Here is a 17,686-nt window from a genome sequence, read left to right as displayed (position 1 = left end):
AAGGAAGACTTACAGATAAAAGCATCGATGAACTCTGGCATTATTATGGAATGGCAATAAGAAACAACACGTTTGAAAACAGGAGTGTGTTGTTAAACTAATGATTCTGCTGATCAACATTTTATTGCAAAACGTCGTGTTACAGCTGTTTTCGCTGTACGCCTTAACCTATATCGTAATAAGAGGTACCGCCCGATAGTCCGGCATTTTCGGTAGTCCAGCACCGGGCCGGTCCCGAACGTGCCAAACTATTGGACTTCTACTGTGTTTTTTACAATATTTACAAATGGTTCCATAATTTTACTCTAGCTTTAAAACATTGTGATCCTCTGTTTGACATACACGTGTTTCACACTCTTTCACCCCATTATGTCCAGCTGTCAAGTAGACCCCAAAATGCCAGAGGAGCAATTTGGATTTAGAAGAGAAAGAGGAACCTTGCATGCAATTCAAAACCTACTCAATGACATAGAAGAAGCACAACGGCTTTACAAAGGAAAATTTTATGCCGTCTCCATGGACTATACAAAAGCCTTCGACATAATAGGCAGGAAAAAACTGTCAAAACTCCAGACTATGAGTGGAAATCAAAAACCCCTTACAGTTCTAATAAGAAATATTCTGGCATAACCAGGTCACCATAGACGATGCGACCCACAAAACAAAGGAATTCACCCAAACTAATGGAGCGCTGCAAGGTGATCCCCCTCAGTCCCATACTATTCAATATTGCCACCGCGGATGTAACAACAGCAGTCAGAGAAAGAGCAAGGGATGCAGTGATCTACATATATGCAGATGACATGGTCCTAGGGTCAACAAAGAAGGAAGAGCTCCAACACGCCTTCTCAACGCTGGCTGGCTGAATGGGCAGGAAATAAGTCTGAAAATAAACTGGACAAGGCGGACAAAATGCAGCAAACGACAACATAGACTATGAAGATGGCAGAGTGGAAATAGTAAATTCATTCAAATATCTATGCACCTATTCGACACATAGATCCTACCAATACTCGCCTATGGAATCCACTTGATATGTGGAAGACTAACAAAGAAAGACCTGGCCACCGTAGAAGGAGTTAAAGCAAAATTCCTAAAGACCATAATGGGCATCTCAAAATACACGCGTTCCCGCCTAACATACGAACAGGAACCCTTCCTTATTGAAGAACTGAGGATAAAACTACCATCCACAAAGAATGTAGAAGCTCACCTAGTGGAGAGGCGGAAGAAGAGAGAAGAAATTCCGCTAGAGTTCTACAGCACAGATGCCATATTGGATCGAAATTAAACGAACGCCAACCAGAAGCTAAGACGTGATAATAAAACTAGCAGTGCATGGGTACCGCCATAAAATATGTAAAAAATGAAAAATGTGAGTGCTCGTTGTGTGATCAGTTCTGCGACATATATCACATCACTAGATGTAAAAATGACAAATCTCTATGTGATTATAGCAAAGACTAAAACGGTCAATCTTTGTGATTGATGGTTATGAATTTCATGTTTTTGGTCCGTATTGAACAATATATAAGTAATAATAATAATAACTTAAATGTTTCCACCTTTTCAATACAATATATTCACAAGATTACAAAATTATACGGTACTAGTTTCGACCCATCTAGGGGTCATCATCAGCCGTATTGGAGCAAAGATCATTTGTGGCGAAATCCTAGGATGATGACCCCTAGATGGGTCGAAACTAGTACCGTATAATTTTGTAATCTTGTGAATATATTGTATTGAAAAGGTGGAAACATTTAAGTTATTATTATTATTACTTAATCTTTGTAATGCACATTCGTGCGCTTTTCTAATAATAATAATAATAATAATAAACTTGTCTAGCCAGCCTATGCCTGTATTGAAGGAGATCTCTACGAAGCTGCTACATTGACTATATTAATGCAATGTGGCTGCTATATTCCTCTAAACCACCCTAACAGCTGATTGTATCATGACAAGGGCAGGGACAAAGACAGCAAAAGAAGTATGAATTTATTAAAGAACACTGTATCTTGTTATTATAATTTCTATTACATAATTATTACTTGCCAAACAAGAAAATTGACACTAGCAGACTCGTGTAAGAACATCCAAGTTCTCTTTTTGGTTGACAGCATGTTTTTTACACAGATTACATGAATTTATTACTGATTCTACTTTATCTACATATCTACTACACCCTGTGTATGTGTAAGTTATATGTAAAAGTGTTTTACTTCCACTAGAGGACAGCGCTAGTTCGTCAGTTATTTGATGCCAGATAATGTTGAATGGAAGGAAGTCTCTTGGATATCTGGCCTTCTTTATCATGAGGTGTCATTGATGATTCATAGCAATTGAAATAGGTCAGCTTTTTCTTCTGCATGAGCATTTCTGGTGTTAATTTCTGCAGTATGTACTGTGTAATTTAGTGAGACAGGCGACTTAAACATATGGGGAACAGATGGATTATATTAAACCACATTTTTCTCCCCTACGGGTTTAGATATTGTGCGTTATTCTTCTGTTCTGAATTTGCCTTTTGGATGTCTCGGCGCTTGGTCAATGTCATTAAGATTACATGTGGCCTGTTAGGTGGACCTTCCTTCTCTAATACGGCTGATGATGACCCCCTAGATGGGTCGAAACTAGTACCGTGTAATTTATAATTTTGTGAATATATTTTAGTATTGAAAAGGTGGAAACGTTTACGTTCTTATCATTGTTACTTATATATTAATAATACATCCAACAAAGGTTATGGTCTGGAATATGTCAGTATGGAACTGGAAGATTTATTCTAATAATTTGGCCGCCTCTGTATGTGTTTGTAATTCCAGATTATGTTCGATCATGGATATCACTGGCAGTGTTGAAGCTTTAGATAACCTAAAAACTGTCTGAAAAGCAGTGTTGTAGTCCTCGAAATATGTCGCTCATTCTAGGACGTTTATAGATTGCATAGTCTTGACTATATTACTCGTCTATGATTTTCTCTTTTAATTAGATATTCCAGCTGTCTATGAGCTGCCATCTTGGAAGGCTATTATCTTAGATTTCCCATTTTACTGGCCAATCAATCTCTGGTAAACTTTTAAACTGAGATAATACCTGTTATCCAAGATGATGATGATGATGATGATGTTGGTGAATACAAACGTAACTATCTCAGTTTATGTAGCTTTAAACCAAGACAAAAGCTTTTACTTGCGTTGGTGAATATGAGCCTTAGTATGTAATATTCAGTATTATCCATTGATAACTGTTATTATGAATTTTATTTACAACTCTCTGAAACTTACGCTAATTGCTATATTAATCTCAACATTTTTTTTCACAGGTGGTGTTTTTTTCCCCCCCCTCTTGTCTCCTCACAAAACAATGTTATGTTGTGTTGTCAGTGCGTGAGTTGGTAAGTACCCTGGTCCATGATTTTGAAGGATTATGGTGCATTGCCTGTTGTTTGCTTCTTGGTTTCTGGAATATATTAAATGTTGATAAGTAGTATATGAATTTAATTTCTTTGTTAAAATATATATATATATAACATCACTTCTGGACATCAAAATTCTTGTTGCGTTTGATGAATGCGTGTACTGTGATTATTATTGCTTTAAAGTGTACCATTTTTAGTAATGTTTGGTATTATGGGCCACTATGGTGATTTCTGTACATGATGTTGACATTGATCAATAGTTTTGAATGAAAACTTTTTTTGATATGCATGTTGTGATATGCTACTCACGTGATTTACTGAATATGAACTGTTTAGAGTTATCTCCAATGGAATCTACAGTAGTATTGAATGGAAAATATTTCCTGCAATTATTTAATGCCAATTTTGTGTAAATGTAATCTCTTTCTAATAGTTACACGGAACAATACTGAACTGACCATACTGTATTCCTGTTTAGGAACAATCAAGGGGTCTACTTAAGTGTGTTGTCTGTGCTTTTTTCATTGTATTAACTGATTTAACGTCCATTTCTGTGTATGTGAACTTTCCTGTAAATGTATTAGGACCAGCCTGAAGTTATTTATTTTTAATGTTTTATGCCATTATTAAATTGTGTATTATGAAAAATAAGTAATTAGGGATGCTACATTTTTGTGCTAATGATAAAGCAAAATTTGCTTTTTAGATCAAAACAATTTTGTCTGCAGAATTTGTGACTCTTGCAAAGACCATAAAGTTGCTTTGTAATTGTCTGCAAAGGTCACAAAAATCTTATCCCATCACAAAAAGAATCAAACAAGATTTTCACTTATCCCAAAATTCTCATGCTTTATTAAAATTCTTGGGAAATCTGAAACGGTAGCATGAATATTGCTCTGCAAATATGTTTCAGGATTGCAGCACTGTATTTATAAAATATTGACTTATTTTAGTTTTCTGTGTTGGTTTATATAAGTATTTTCCTAGTTGCTTATAGTATTTTCCAGATAAGTCTCACGGAGTGTTGTGGGAATGTTGGGCATATTCAAGACTATTGTTAAAAATAATTTTCATTGAAATTCTAGAATATTTTGTTTGAGAACATTTTTTTCCTAACATTTTTCACAAGCTTCTAGGATGTTAGTGTGCAAATGAAATATTTATATCCAAGTTTCTAAGACATTTAATCTTACTAGATTTTTCTTTGATGCAACAGTAAAATGTGCATTGTGATTAGTCCACTCCCTATCATCTTTGATATCTTTTGATGCTCCATAAACTTCATGAGTACAGTCGATCTGAATAATATCAGAAACATTTACAAGTGGTCATTGATAATTCTCAAGATGGAAATCTAGGAAATGTTAGAATCTTGACCATGTACAAGTAAATCCTCTGTGTTGTATATGTATGAGATTTTTTTTTCCTTTGCTGGTAAAGAAAAGTGCAATACCTCACACAACCCAAACCTATACTGCTAGTATTGGTTATTTTGTATTTGACTGTGACTGGAATCGTAGAGGGAAGTAATGCTTGCTTGAAGTCCGTATATCATGCAAAAATATTTCCTCTAAACATTTTGCACGTTTTTAATAATTTCTTCTCCAAAACAATGAAGGTATTGTCAACAAAGGCTTTCATGGCTCCAGATGCCGGAGTACTGTTGTGAAATAACACATTGCGTTACTTTCTAATGTTAAATTTCTGAATCATAATTAGTTTTGTTGTACAAATTTACCAACGGGTGTAAAAAAAAATGGTTTCATTTACAATATTCAATACGTAACTAGCTGTTGTACCTGCCTTCGACAGGTTGGCCATATAACTGGTTCATTCATGTAAATGGACAAAAGCAATATGATTTGCAACTGGAGTGAAAGAACGAGTATGGCAGACTATCTGAAAAAAGACAAGACTTCGTAGTAAGTAAACTGTTGACATAAAGGTGAGAGTAGTGTAGAAAGTGGGAAGTACATAATGTTCTGGATCTCTCTGCCTGGCACATATTTAAAAAGAAAATTAGAGGACCAGATCTGAGAGCATGTAAAGTAGAATTGGCCATGCGAGAAACATCCTGAATGTTTACTAGGATGGACCAAAATCAAGTACCAGTACTGTATATTGTAGTTACTTGCCTACAATGACCCATTTTCCCCCTTGTTTTTTAACTTCAGAAATAGGGGAGCATATAATAGGTGAACATTGGACACATTATAGATTAGGTTGGCATGATTTAAAAGCAGAAAAAAAGAACATCTAACACAAAATTGTTATTTATATCTATACTTTATTTATGTAAAAAGTGATAGCACATTAAAACTGTTTTGCATCAGCCGCCTCCTGCGTTACTATAGCCGACTGATCACATGACAAAATGTGCGCTGCACCAGAGTTGCACATTGGCATGTGGAATTCTGGATTGCACAGAGTTATATGTCCGAAGCCTAGTGACAAAGTAGTGAAATTTGATCACTTAATCGGTATAATCTGACCGAAGCTGCTGGCACGGTGATGAACTACTCCACAGACTTAGTCCATTTTGGGGCATAAAACATTCTACTTGCTTTAAAAACGTCCCGCACGATACCAAAACTTCGTGCAATTTCACATGCTTTAAAGAGCATCGTTTACAGCATTGCTGTCTTTGTTTCTGTTAAACTACTCCAGACTTTTCATGTCCACGTTATCGTATTTTCCGTTTTTAACACGGAGGAAGGAATTTTTTTTTGCTCATAATTTCTCTCTCTGGTTATGCCAATAAATCTTACATGGCCATCGCTTAATTTTCTGCAGAATTCTACTTGAGGGATTTTGTAAAACTTGTTCTCTTACTCATTTTTACTCCGGCTTGTGTACCAGATGCTTCCTAATTACACACTGCATGCAGGTTATCTGTCCAGTTTCCTGAAGTACCTCAAGGATTCCAATGTGTTGTTAACTACTTTGACAAACTTATCGTTATTCAAGAAGTATATTGGAAGCAGTTGGTCTTGGTTGCTTGTTACTGCTAAACTCCATTGCACTAGACATTTCAAACTAAATTAAGAATTTCAAACTTTGTTGTTTGTTTGAATCAGTCTTATATGATTATACTTGTTGACATTTGTTTTATGGAAATACATTAGTAATTTCAATAATTAATCTATGGTTGTATTACATAACAATGTTTATCGGAATGTTATTCAGGTTAAAAGATAACGTTGCTGTACAACCGGAGTGAGAGATTAGGTAAGTAGATTGTCAAAGGGAATAATTATTATTGCATAACAGCTGTAAGAATATTGAAATCTTTTTTTTTTTAATGTGATAAAATATACGATCATAAAATATGCTATCAGTCATGTCTTCGCTTGATAAAACTAGGCTGAGAGATTTCTTCGGCATTGCCGGACCCTTTTTGAAACCTACGCGTTGCCACCATCGAAGATCTGTGTTTATTCCAACACAAGTACAGCATTTCTCCCTTTTTGAATGTCATCATCAGTTAGTCACTACTGATTTGCATTTAGGGCAGTCACCCAGGTGGCAGATTCCCTGTCTGTTATTTGCCTAACCTTTTCTTAAATGATTGCAAAGAAATTGGAAATTTATTGAACATCTCCTTTGGCAAGTTATTCCAATCCCTAACTCCCCTTCCTATAAACGAATATCATGGTCAGTAGATTACATAGAGTTTTCGGGCAATATTTACACATTTTCATTAGATTTCACGTGTCTCCCTAGTTTTTTTTGTTTGTTTAAGGAGAAACTCTCTTGGTATATTTCCATTCAGTATACCTCCCCATTCAGGAGTACGTTTAAGGACGCACATTATTTCAAAATAGTCTGGACGGCACAAGCTTAAGCCACTATTTCCCCTTTCTGCAATATTAGGGAATTTCTGCATGACAAACTTGAAATGTTTTGTTTTAAACTGTATATTAGTTGAGTGCCGAAATTGACTCCCTCGTTTAAATTCACTACAGAAATTTAACTGAGAAACTCCTTTGTGGTTCTTCACAGCCTTAAGTACCAAGTACGCATTTGGATGTGTTGAATAAGGATAATCTTTCATCTTGAGGTGTCAAGGAAGATTATAACCCGAATAATATTTGCCAATATTTCACTTTTAGAATGACATTGGTGAGCCATTATGTTCTGACCACTTACTTAGTACGGTGTAGAACTATCTCTAGGCTGCAAAACTACTACCACTTGCATACCTGCCAACCCTTCCGATTTACCCGGAAACTTTCCGTTTTTTAACTCATTTTCCGATTTAGTTTTAATTCTTCCTATCTTTGACCAATATAACCTCCAGTACAGTCAATACTCTTTCCCTAGGATAAAGGACAAATTCTTATGTGCTTGTGTAATTTACCCAACGTCATTTTCAAGAGTTTTTGATACTTTATTTTGCAAGTGTATCGTCCATTGCCTTTGTGTATCGTGTTTCCTGCTCGCTACAGCAGCAGGTGTGCTTTACGGCTGGAGATTCGGGACGGCAATCGTCTAGCGACTCAGTTAATTGGGACGAAAGAATGAGTTTCTTATTGTGTGGTTCGCGCACTATTAACATTGTTTCTGTGCGTAATTTCGTTGGAATTGTATGCCACGTGTTTTTTCTAGCGGTTCTATGCTTTTCCCCGTGACAGCCGTATGTTAATAATGCATGAGACATACCGATCTGTTTTGTATGTGGTAGTTTTGCGTATATCACTGCATTTTGGTTTAGTCTTACTTTATAATTTTAATGAGTTGAATGTATTTCAGGGAGTTATGTCAGTGACAGTTTCTGGTATTTTCTCTTCACGTTATGGCCAAAAACATAACAAACGTTACCTCCAAGTGTTCAGAGATAGCTAAAAAATTAAATTTCCGTTCATTTTAGTCTAATAAAGGAAACTATAATGGGAATCACCTCGGGAGATAAATTTTATTTCCAGTTATCGAAATTTTGAGATATAGTGAATACCGTTTATGAGCATGTCTAGATCATAATTGAATTATCTATATCTACGGGCTTTTTTGTATACATTATGTTTTAACAGTACCGGTACTTAAAATTATATAAAGAAACTCTTTTACGCCATCACTTCAATTATAACCCTTATTATAGTAACTGTTTAGAAGACGGCATACAGTACATACAGTAGTGAAACAAGAAACATAGCTCCGTTAACGCGTTTGGAAAAAATCCGTTAGTGTCTTCTGTTTATTGCGGTTAACCTTTCCTCCCTTCACGTTGAAACTTTTCATCAATACCACGAAGCCGAGTTTAGTAAATGGAGCTTGTCATCCGCGACATCTGGGCTTGCTTTTGAATGTGACCGGTAATTTACACCCGAGAAACGGCGAGGCTTTGAGAGTTCTCGATCACTAGAAGTTTGAGTTTTTTGGTTCTCGTCATGTTAGTTTCCAGCTTCACTGGAACTCTTTCTTTACTTGTTAACTGTTTCTCACAAACTGCAAATGCCGTATTGCACAGGTAATGTTGCACAAAATTCGAGTTACATAGTATTTTTTGCTTCAAGGGAGGAAATGTTTGCTTCGAGAAATCGAGAAATTCATGTAACCGAATTTCGAGAATAGAGAAATAAATACACTTGAAGTATAGGACAAATCGCCGGAAAATCAAAGTTAGTTCGAGATACTGAAAATTCGAGTAGAGTTTGAAGATATCGAAGTTCGGCTGTATTATTATTCCAGTGAAGTTGAAATAACAAATAACGTAGTTCAACGTATTCAGTACAAGTAAATAAATGTAGTGTTACATTCTTATTTAATTATAAACGGAAGCGGTATCGGTTTCGACCCCAATCTGGGTCATCATCAGCCGAATAAAAATGCTAAAACAATGCATAGGTAAATAAGAATTTAAAGGATGAGTCTTTCACCAAAACAGTTGAAGAAGCAATATAAGATAATGGCAATTAGCACAGCGCAATTTTAAATCATAAAATTTACAAGCAGAAGGTCAGTCACTTATATGAAGTAAGGCACAATCTTCTGAATAGTAGCACAACACACGCAAAGTTCGGCACTGTGTCATAAATTAGTGATTGGTTACATTTTCTTGTAACCATTTTTAATGTTTTTTTTTTTAGTTTAAGATTTTAAATTTAATGATCAAATCACATTGTAACTGTAGGTATGCATGCCTTTTATCCTGTCCTTTTTTTCACTTAGACCGTGGCGCAATATATGTGATGAAATTCAAGAATTAAAAAAATCTTCCTATTTCTTATTTCGAAAAGTTAGCAGCTATGCACTTGGTGAGACATTGATTCACCAAAGAGGCAGAATGCATCCTGGGTTATCTCATAACAGAGGTCGTGGTGGTGATTTGACACAAACCTGCTTGAAGTCAAACAAAATATTTAACTGGGTTCATGTCTGCATCATTTTAAGGGCCATGGCATTAAAGTAAATTCACTTTCATTCCCAAATCAGTCTTTCACAATACTGACAGAGGGGCATGGTGCATTGTCCTGTTGGAAGAGACTGTCACAAGCAGGGAGCACTGTTGACATGAACTTGGTTCCCAATAATGTGTAGATACTGCACAGCTTTCAGAAATTGGTGTACTGGAATATTGGGCTTCAGAATACCCCATGCGAAACCTACCCCAGACCACCACACCTCCTCCACTGGCCTGTCTTCTCTCAACAGTGCAACCACTTGCAACAGCCTCCGATGGTAATCAGCATACACACGGTTGGTTGTCTATGTAATCAACCAGGAATCGATTCATTGGATCAGGTGACTCTTTTCTATTTATCCCCAGTCCAGCGTTGGTGGTTTTGTGCCTACCTTATGTACTGCTATCAGTTATAATTAGGGAACAGCTGGGTCCTCAACTCTTTAGTCCCATGGACATTGCTGCTGTACTTCTCGGCAATATCTCGAACTGTGACCGTGCAGTCATTCCTAATATGTGACACCCTTTGCTGGCCTCTGGCATCAACAAGCCCTTGTCGGTACACAGCTCGACGACAGCATTTTTCGGCTACCGTTGGAGCACTGTCGATTTGTGCACACAACAGCAACATGAGAGCAGGCAGCAAGCTGTGCAGTTTCAGAGGTGGTGGTACCAAGGAGCTGGACTGTTACAATTTGACCTCTATCAACTGCTTTTCCAGTTTTGGCGCCTGAGAGATGCCTACCAGGGAGCCTGTAGGCATGCACTATGTATACCATGCTGCTAGCATATCACGTGTACCTCTCCACATTCCAATATTGCAGGCACAGTGAATATTCCTTTGTTGGAGTGGTCATAATGTGATCGCTCATCAGTGTATGTTCACTGTTCTGAACTGTATCACCATCACCGCCATCTTTCGCACAAATTGTATCATCTTCATTCAAATATAGAGCTCCAAGTAATAGTTATGGATTTTCTCCTATATTGAATCTCAACATCTTCATGACACAGAAAGCAAATCATATTTTAAATTTTATAACATGAGGTACTGTCAAATAGGATTTCCTGTACTATGCTTAAAAAAAAAGTACAAGTTTTACTTCTAGCAGTTCATCAAGTGAAATTTTCCTCCACAACAGTGCTCCATTCAGATTAAAACAGAAGATAGTCACAAACTGTCCACAAGAAAACGAACACTTTGTATTATAGGTTTCATTGAGAATTGGAGAGGTGGTTATTCCGAAGATAAGTGGCTTCCAATCCATAGTGAAAAGGATGTTAATGAATTGATATTTCCTCAGATTGAAATGACAATTGGAGGGTTAATGAATTAGGTTAAGCAAGAGCTTACCGAGTGAAGTTCCAGTAAGTTCTCGGTGTGTCATTGAAGGGCCATGCAATTTGTTGTGGGTGTTGGCCCCAAAAGGCCCTTCAGTTGTTTAAAAGGGAAGCAGTTCTGCAGATTGCATGTGTAGGTGCTTGTTAATGGCTTATTTTCATAGCCAAAGTTCCAGTCTTTTTTTGCAGTGTACATGTTCTATTGGATTTTTAGCTTAGGTTTGTGGACCTATTCCATTAAAACGTGTGTGTATATTGAATCAACCAGACTCATCTATGAATGAAATGCTAGTTATCTGGAAGGTCAAAATTATTATTGAGATCTCTCTCATGACAGGGTGCGTTTAGATTGTTAGCGTGTATTCGCCATGTATCAACTTGCCATTTCTGATGTCTCAGTACTAGTTGCAAATAAGATATTTTATCACAAACAGTTTGAGATTTTCAACAGAATGTTAATTTCAGCCTGCAGTGTGTTCGCCGTTAATTTTCCCAGAGAGATCATGATTAGATTACGACATCTTTTACGTCTCAAAAAACCATAAAAGTAGTTAATGGGATGTAAAACCAGTAACGTTATGACATCTTTATATAACCTACAGCATAAGCATAAATAGGCTTACTTGTAACCAGCTGTCCCAGTGACAGAGAACTAGTAAATGTAGAAGGTTTTTTATTTATTGTTCCTTGTGTATTTAATATCTGAACAGAGATTCTTCGTAAAATTGGCATTTCATGTTTTAAACGGTTATTGAGACTAAATTATTCGGTTCATTTGTACTGATTGTTCTGTGATAGCATAATTGAAATTTGTTGAAATGTGATGCTGAGTAGATGTCATAACATGTGTATAAAACTTTGTACTGCTGTTTGTTTTTGGCTGTGACCAGCTCTTTCACGTGAATGAAGTTGATGCTAATTTTGATCCACTTATGAAATTATATATATTTAATTATTTGAAATGGTACTAGGTGTGCTTTTTTAATGGTCCATTAATTTTTAGTGGAATACGACAAAAGGTGATAGAAATGATTTCCTTCTGAATTTTTAGTGTATACAAAGTACAATCTTTCAGTTTGAAGGTCACTGCTTATACAACTAGCAATGATTTACTTTTGAATTTTTAGTTGGTACCATTTGCAACCTTTCAATTTGTTTGAAATTTGCTATCTGTACTACCAAACACTTGGTGTGTGTTTTTTGAGGGATGAGTTCTGTGATATTTGAAGGACGATGTTCAATACGTGCTGGTTGGTGTGTGATTCATAATTGTTGGTATGAATCTTTTCATTTGAAGGAAATTTGAGGTAATGTGTTGTTTTCTGAGATTAAACATGTTTCTTCCAGAAAATAGAAGAACATTCTTAAGTTTGTAAAAACGAATGTACAAGGTAGAAACACATGAGCAATTGCCTAGATGCTGCACATGGGTAGAGGATATGAATTAACATGTTGGCTGCTCTAGCGAAGTATCTGACATTTGTCTAGAAACTGCTTCTGAGAATGTCCATTTTCAGCTTGGTCTGTAGAGAAATATTTGTTGCCTTTCTAAACTTTGGATGGATTTGGCCATATGTTGGCTTAAACTTGATGAATGTATAGTTAAGTGGAATTTGTTCTTAGAGATTGAATTTACTGCATTTGTTTAATGACTGATGGAATTTTATACCTTTCAATCCAAGTGTTTGCATTTTATTTAGCATCTGTGAAGTATCAGAGATATATCATTGGAAAATAATAGAATTTAAGGCTGCTCAATTAGAATGTTGTTTAATTTTATCTTGATAATATTGTGCACACATTTCAACTATCTTGCTCTTAGCTAACCTTGAATTTACTGTTCACTGTGATGATACAAGAATCTTGGATCCATACCTACTTATGACTTGAGTAACGATTTTTTTGTTAAAGCTATTGATAGTTTGTGTTGATCTATAGGCTATTTCTATAATTTGTTATCACATGTTGATAGAATCTGTCCAAATACAAGCATCAGAAAGTTATGTCATGATCAGCGACTTATTTACACAAAATACCATTATATCTTGTATCTCGTATTGAATAAAGTATTCCAAGTTGCAGTGTCCAGACTATAAAATAAAATGGATGATTTAATGCTACACTTCTTAACAGAAAAGTTGATTTTTTGCTGAATTTGTTGACTCTCACCCTCGGATAAGTGAGAAGCTTCCCTGTATAGCAGTTCGAGGTTCAAGTCCCAGCTCTAGTAACTAGCCTAAGTATGATTTCTTTTTTTTTCTCCTTTCCCAGTTTTATTACTCTAGTAGAATTCTATGTTAAGACCTATGGCATTTCAGCTCCCATAAAGGTATAATCGCACATAAATTAAAGCCCCTTCATAACACTGGTTATTACATTATTGGTATCCTCAAAAGAACATGTTACTAGTGATGCAAAGATATTTCAAGCCCATATCATGAATTAGCATGGTACGTGTACTTCATTATACCGATAGAGGGCTGCAGCTGTGAGCTTGCATCTGGGAGATGGTGGGTTTGAACCCCACTGCCAGCGGCCCTGAAAGTGGTTTTCAGTGTTTTCCCATTTTCACAACAGGCAAATGCTGGGGCTGTACCTTCATTAAGGTCATGGGTGCTTCCTTCCCATCGTTGGTATAAAACCTATCTGTGTTGGTGCGAATTAATGCATATTAAAATAAAAATGTCTGTATTATTCTAATCACAGGTTATAATACAGTGATGTCCAATTAGAAAACAGCAACCCCTGAATGCTGCATCACATAGATTTTACGTGGCTACAGGAATACGTGTGCCCGATTAAACTTTTAACTTGCTCGGTCCCAGTCTGCGTTGACTGCCATGGCAATTTCCTGTTCTTACAACTCGTCACCATGCAGCCCATTTCAGAGGCACAGACAGTGGTGTTTGGAGGGAACCAGGCTGTAAAGCACATCTCACTGAGTCTGGTGTGTGCAGCAAGGTTGTGGTTCATTCATGTTAAGGCATGTAGCTTATTGTACTACATTGAAATATTTGAATTTTGCATGTCACTTTTTGATATCAATCACAAATCTGTTTTAAGTCTAATAATTTGCCATTCACTCATGTTTTCAGTGACTGTTCACTTTGGTGTCAAACTGGTAGAAATTGTGTTTGCAGAATTTACAGGGAGTAATTAATTTATGAATAGATCCCTAGATCTTTTATGCTTCAAAAAGGCTTCAGATATGCTTGTTGTTATGCACTAACGATGTGATTTTTAAAATGTGCCCTTAAAATGTAATTTTATTCACTCATTCTCTGCTGAAAGAAAGTCACAATAGACTCCTGAAATCTTTCAGCATGTTTTGGAGACAAACTAAGGTTATTATCAGTCGAAACAAGTCTATAGACGGAGGATGGTGTTGCTATGTCAACTGATGAATTTGTATTTGTATGCTTTTGCCTAAAGTTTGGAACATTCATCTGGCAAAGATACCATGACACCAGTGACTAATCAAATGGATCTTGCAGTCCTGCGTTTGAATTTGCTGTAACACTTTTTTTAAACTTTCATTTACTTGCCATTCTATAGAAGATAACCTCATCCTCTGACAAGTTTTGAAATTCAAACTGCCATTTTAACATCTCAGACCTAATAACTTACTGAACTCACAGTTGGTAGACTGAAAACTTTCATTTTCAGGAGAGAAGCTTAAAAAGGAGCTGTTACTAACTGCTTTTACAGTTACTGATGTCCAGTGCTGTAATTTACCACGTAGAAGTAAGGTTGCTAAATCATGGTCCTATTATTAGTATATTCTCTCTCCTCTGCGAGAGAAAATCTTTGAATTTCTAGAGGGGGAAGTTCACGTTTGTGAATTATTAGAATTCACCTGCTTGTCCTTAGCATTTCTAGTTGACTTGGACCTGGTATTACAGGGCAAAGATAAACTTATCAGTGATCCGCACAGTGCAGTTAAATTATGAGTAGAAACTGAACCACTATAAACTAAACTCAATACGTGATAGTAAAATACCTACTGTTCAGGTAGACCACAGCAAAAGCCTCGGCAGGCTAGGTGTGGCCCATGGCTTGTAGTTTAGGCGGGCGACTTTACTGTACATAATAATCATAGTAGGCCTAAACAGACATGAAGTGCTATTCTGGCTACCTGAGTACTAATTTCGGCATTTGCCATCTATCAGAGAGTGAAGTCGTAAGTGGGTAGTTCCCCAAGACCGTGTTTTTGTCAAATGGAAGTAGTGTATGGCAAAAGAGGTCCGTAGGAGAATTAAAATTGTTGAAGTCGGACATTCAGCAGCACAGGGCAAATGACTCGTGGACTAATGTTCATTCGTGATCGTTTTATGTAGTTTTAGTCAGTAATTTTTGCAAGGATTGTGCATAACAATATTAAAGACATTGATTATTAGTTCTTCATTGCATGTGGTTATAGAGTAAGGCACGATTATAATTAGTCACTTTTATGGAGATGAGTGGAAGATATAAATTAGCAGGATGAGATTCAGATAGATAGAAGTAATCTAAAATTGATCGTATGATGACAGACAGGTTCTATATGCGCGACAGAGGGACTATTAAAGAGCTCCCTTTTCTTAATTGAATCACCAATAATATTAAATCTTCATATATCATTCGTAATTTCAATTTATTCCTCTGGAACTTGCAGGAGCAAAATATTGGTGCAGCTAATATGTCTCGTTGGTACTTTGAGAACATCCATTATAATGGTAGTGATTATTGTTTCTACTGGTTGTTGAAATAAATGTTGCTAACATTTCAATTTATGGGGCATTAACAACCAGTTGATCAGCCTAACAAAAGATTTCAATTTTGAAATCTGAGAAATGACTTTAAATATCAGGAAATGCCATGACAGATGGTTAAAACAGACCTGATAGACTTTTATTGATCGATGTTCGGCAGGAAGGAACAAAAAGGAGTCCCAAGAAGGGGGGTCATATTAGTTTTGCTTTGTTCGATTCCGGAGAGGGAGCCTGAGAAACGGCTACCACATCCAAGGAAGGCACAGGGAGGTAGTGACGAAAAATAACGATACGGGACTCATCCGAGGTTATAAAGCTCGTAGTTGGATTTGTGTCCCATGCTGTCGGTTCATCGCTCGTCGGTGTCTGACTGGCTTGGTTTGTGGGACGTCCTGCCGGTAGTGGCGAGTCAAAAGCGCGCGTCCACGTGCGGTTCCTGCGCGTCGTAGGCAGACCCCAATGAAATCCTACTGCGGTGTTCTTCGAGTGTCGAGGTGGGCCGGCACGTTTACTTTGAACAAATTAGAGTGCTTAAAGCAGGCCGGCTGCGCCTGAATACTTTGTGCATGGAATAATGGAATAGGAACTCGGTTCTATTTTGTTGGTTTTCAGAACCCAAGTAATGATTAATAGGGACAGGCGGGGGCATTCGTATTGCGACATTCAGGGTGAAATTCTTGGATCGTCGCAAGACGGACCGAAGCGAAAGCATTTGCCAAGTATGTTTTCATTAATCAAGAACGAAAGTTAGAGGTTCGAAGGCGATCAGATACCGCCCTAGTTCTAACCATAAACTATGCCAGCTAGCGATCCGCCGAAGATCCTCCGATGACTCGGCGGGCAGCTACCGGGAAATCAAAGCTTTTGGGTTCCGGGGGAAGTATGGTTGCAAAGCTGAAACTTAAAGGAATTGACGGAAGGGCACCACCAGAAGTGGAGCCTGCGGCTTAATTTGACTATACGGGAAATCTCACCAGGCCTGGACACCGGAAGGATTGACAGATTGAGAGCTCTTTCTTCATTTGGTGGGTGGTGGTGCATGGCCGTTCTTAGTTGTGGAGCGATTTGTCCGGTTAATTCCGATATCGAACGAGACTCTTAGCCTGCTAAATAGTCGTATCCGGTATCCGTTCGTGCTACCGGCGACAACGCATCTTAGAGGGACAGGTGGCTTCTAGCTGCACGAGATTGAGCAATAACAGGTCTGTGATACCCTTAGATGTTCTGGGCCGCACGCGCGCTACACTAAAAGAATCGGCGTGTCTTGTACTTTGTGCCATGTTTTTGCTAATTATATCCTACCAGCTGTAAGCCCATGTGAAAAATGGGAAGAGTAACTCTGAATTGGTAGTAGCAATTAACTTACTGAAGCTAAATAAGATCGTGGAGTTATGCATTAAAACATGAATTGAACAATCTGTCTTCAAACCCTAGAAGAGCGTAAGAAAAGGGGAGATGTATGGGAGGGAATATGAACTTAAATGGGTAGGTAATGAATTTAGTGTTCCAGTGGTAAAGGTTATTTAAAACAATTGCAATCTTTTGAGCTATTATTAAACTTATCATTAGTTTATTAACCGTTCCATTAATTTTTAAGAATGTCACCTTGTACATACGTTTGTTCAGAACCTGCTGATGGATCAGGACTCATTTTTTGAATATTTATTTAACTACCCTATGTTTCTGTTGCATGTACTGTGTATTTCATTATGAATAGCCTAGGTGTATGCAGTCCTGATGATTGGCAGTTTTCATATTTTTTATGTATCT

The 17,686-nt window shown here is 37.1% G+C and overlaps 1 protein-coding gene across 8 annotated transcripts in view; it reads left to right on the top strand.

Annotated features, from left to right (window-relative positions):
* ZAP3 overlaps positions 1-17,686 on the top strand; it is a 491,484-nt gene that overhangs the window by 15,382 nt on the left and 458,416 nt on the right. For all 8 annotated transcript variants that reach the window (XM_067155237.2, XM_067155235.2, XM_067155234.2 and 5 more), the window contains exon 2: positions 3,329-3,400. The gene's annotated coding sequence lies outside the window, so the exon portion shown is untranslated. The remainder of the gene's footprint in view (positions 1-3,328; positions 3,401-17,686) is intronic.

The sequence above is a fragment of the Anabrus simplex genome, chromosome 11 (assembly GCF_040414725.1).
Source record: "Anabrus simplex isolate iqAnaSimp1 chromosome 11, ASM4041472v1, whole genome shotgun sequence".
NCBI lineage: Eukaryota > Metazoa > Arthropoda > Insecta > Orthoptera > Tettigoniidae > Anabrus > Anabrus simplex.
The sequence above is the reverse complement of the archived record's forward strand: the minus strand, read 5'-3'. Positions and strand labels throughout refer to the sequence as shown.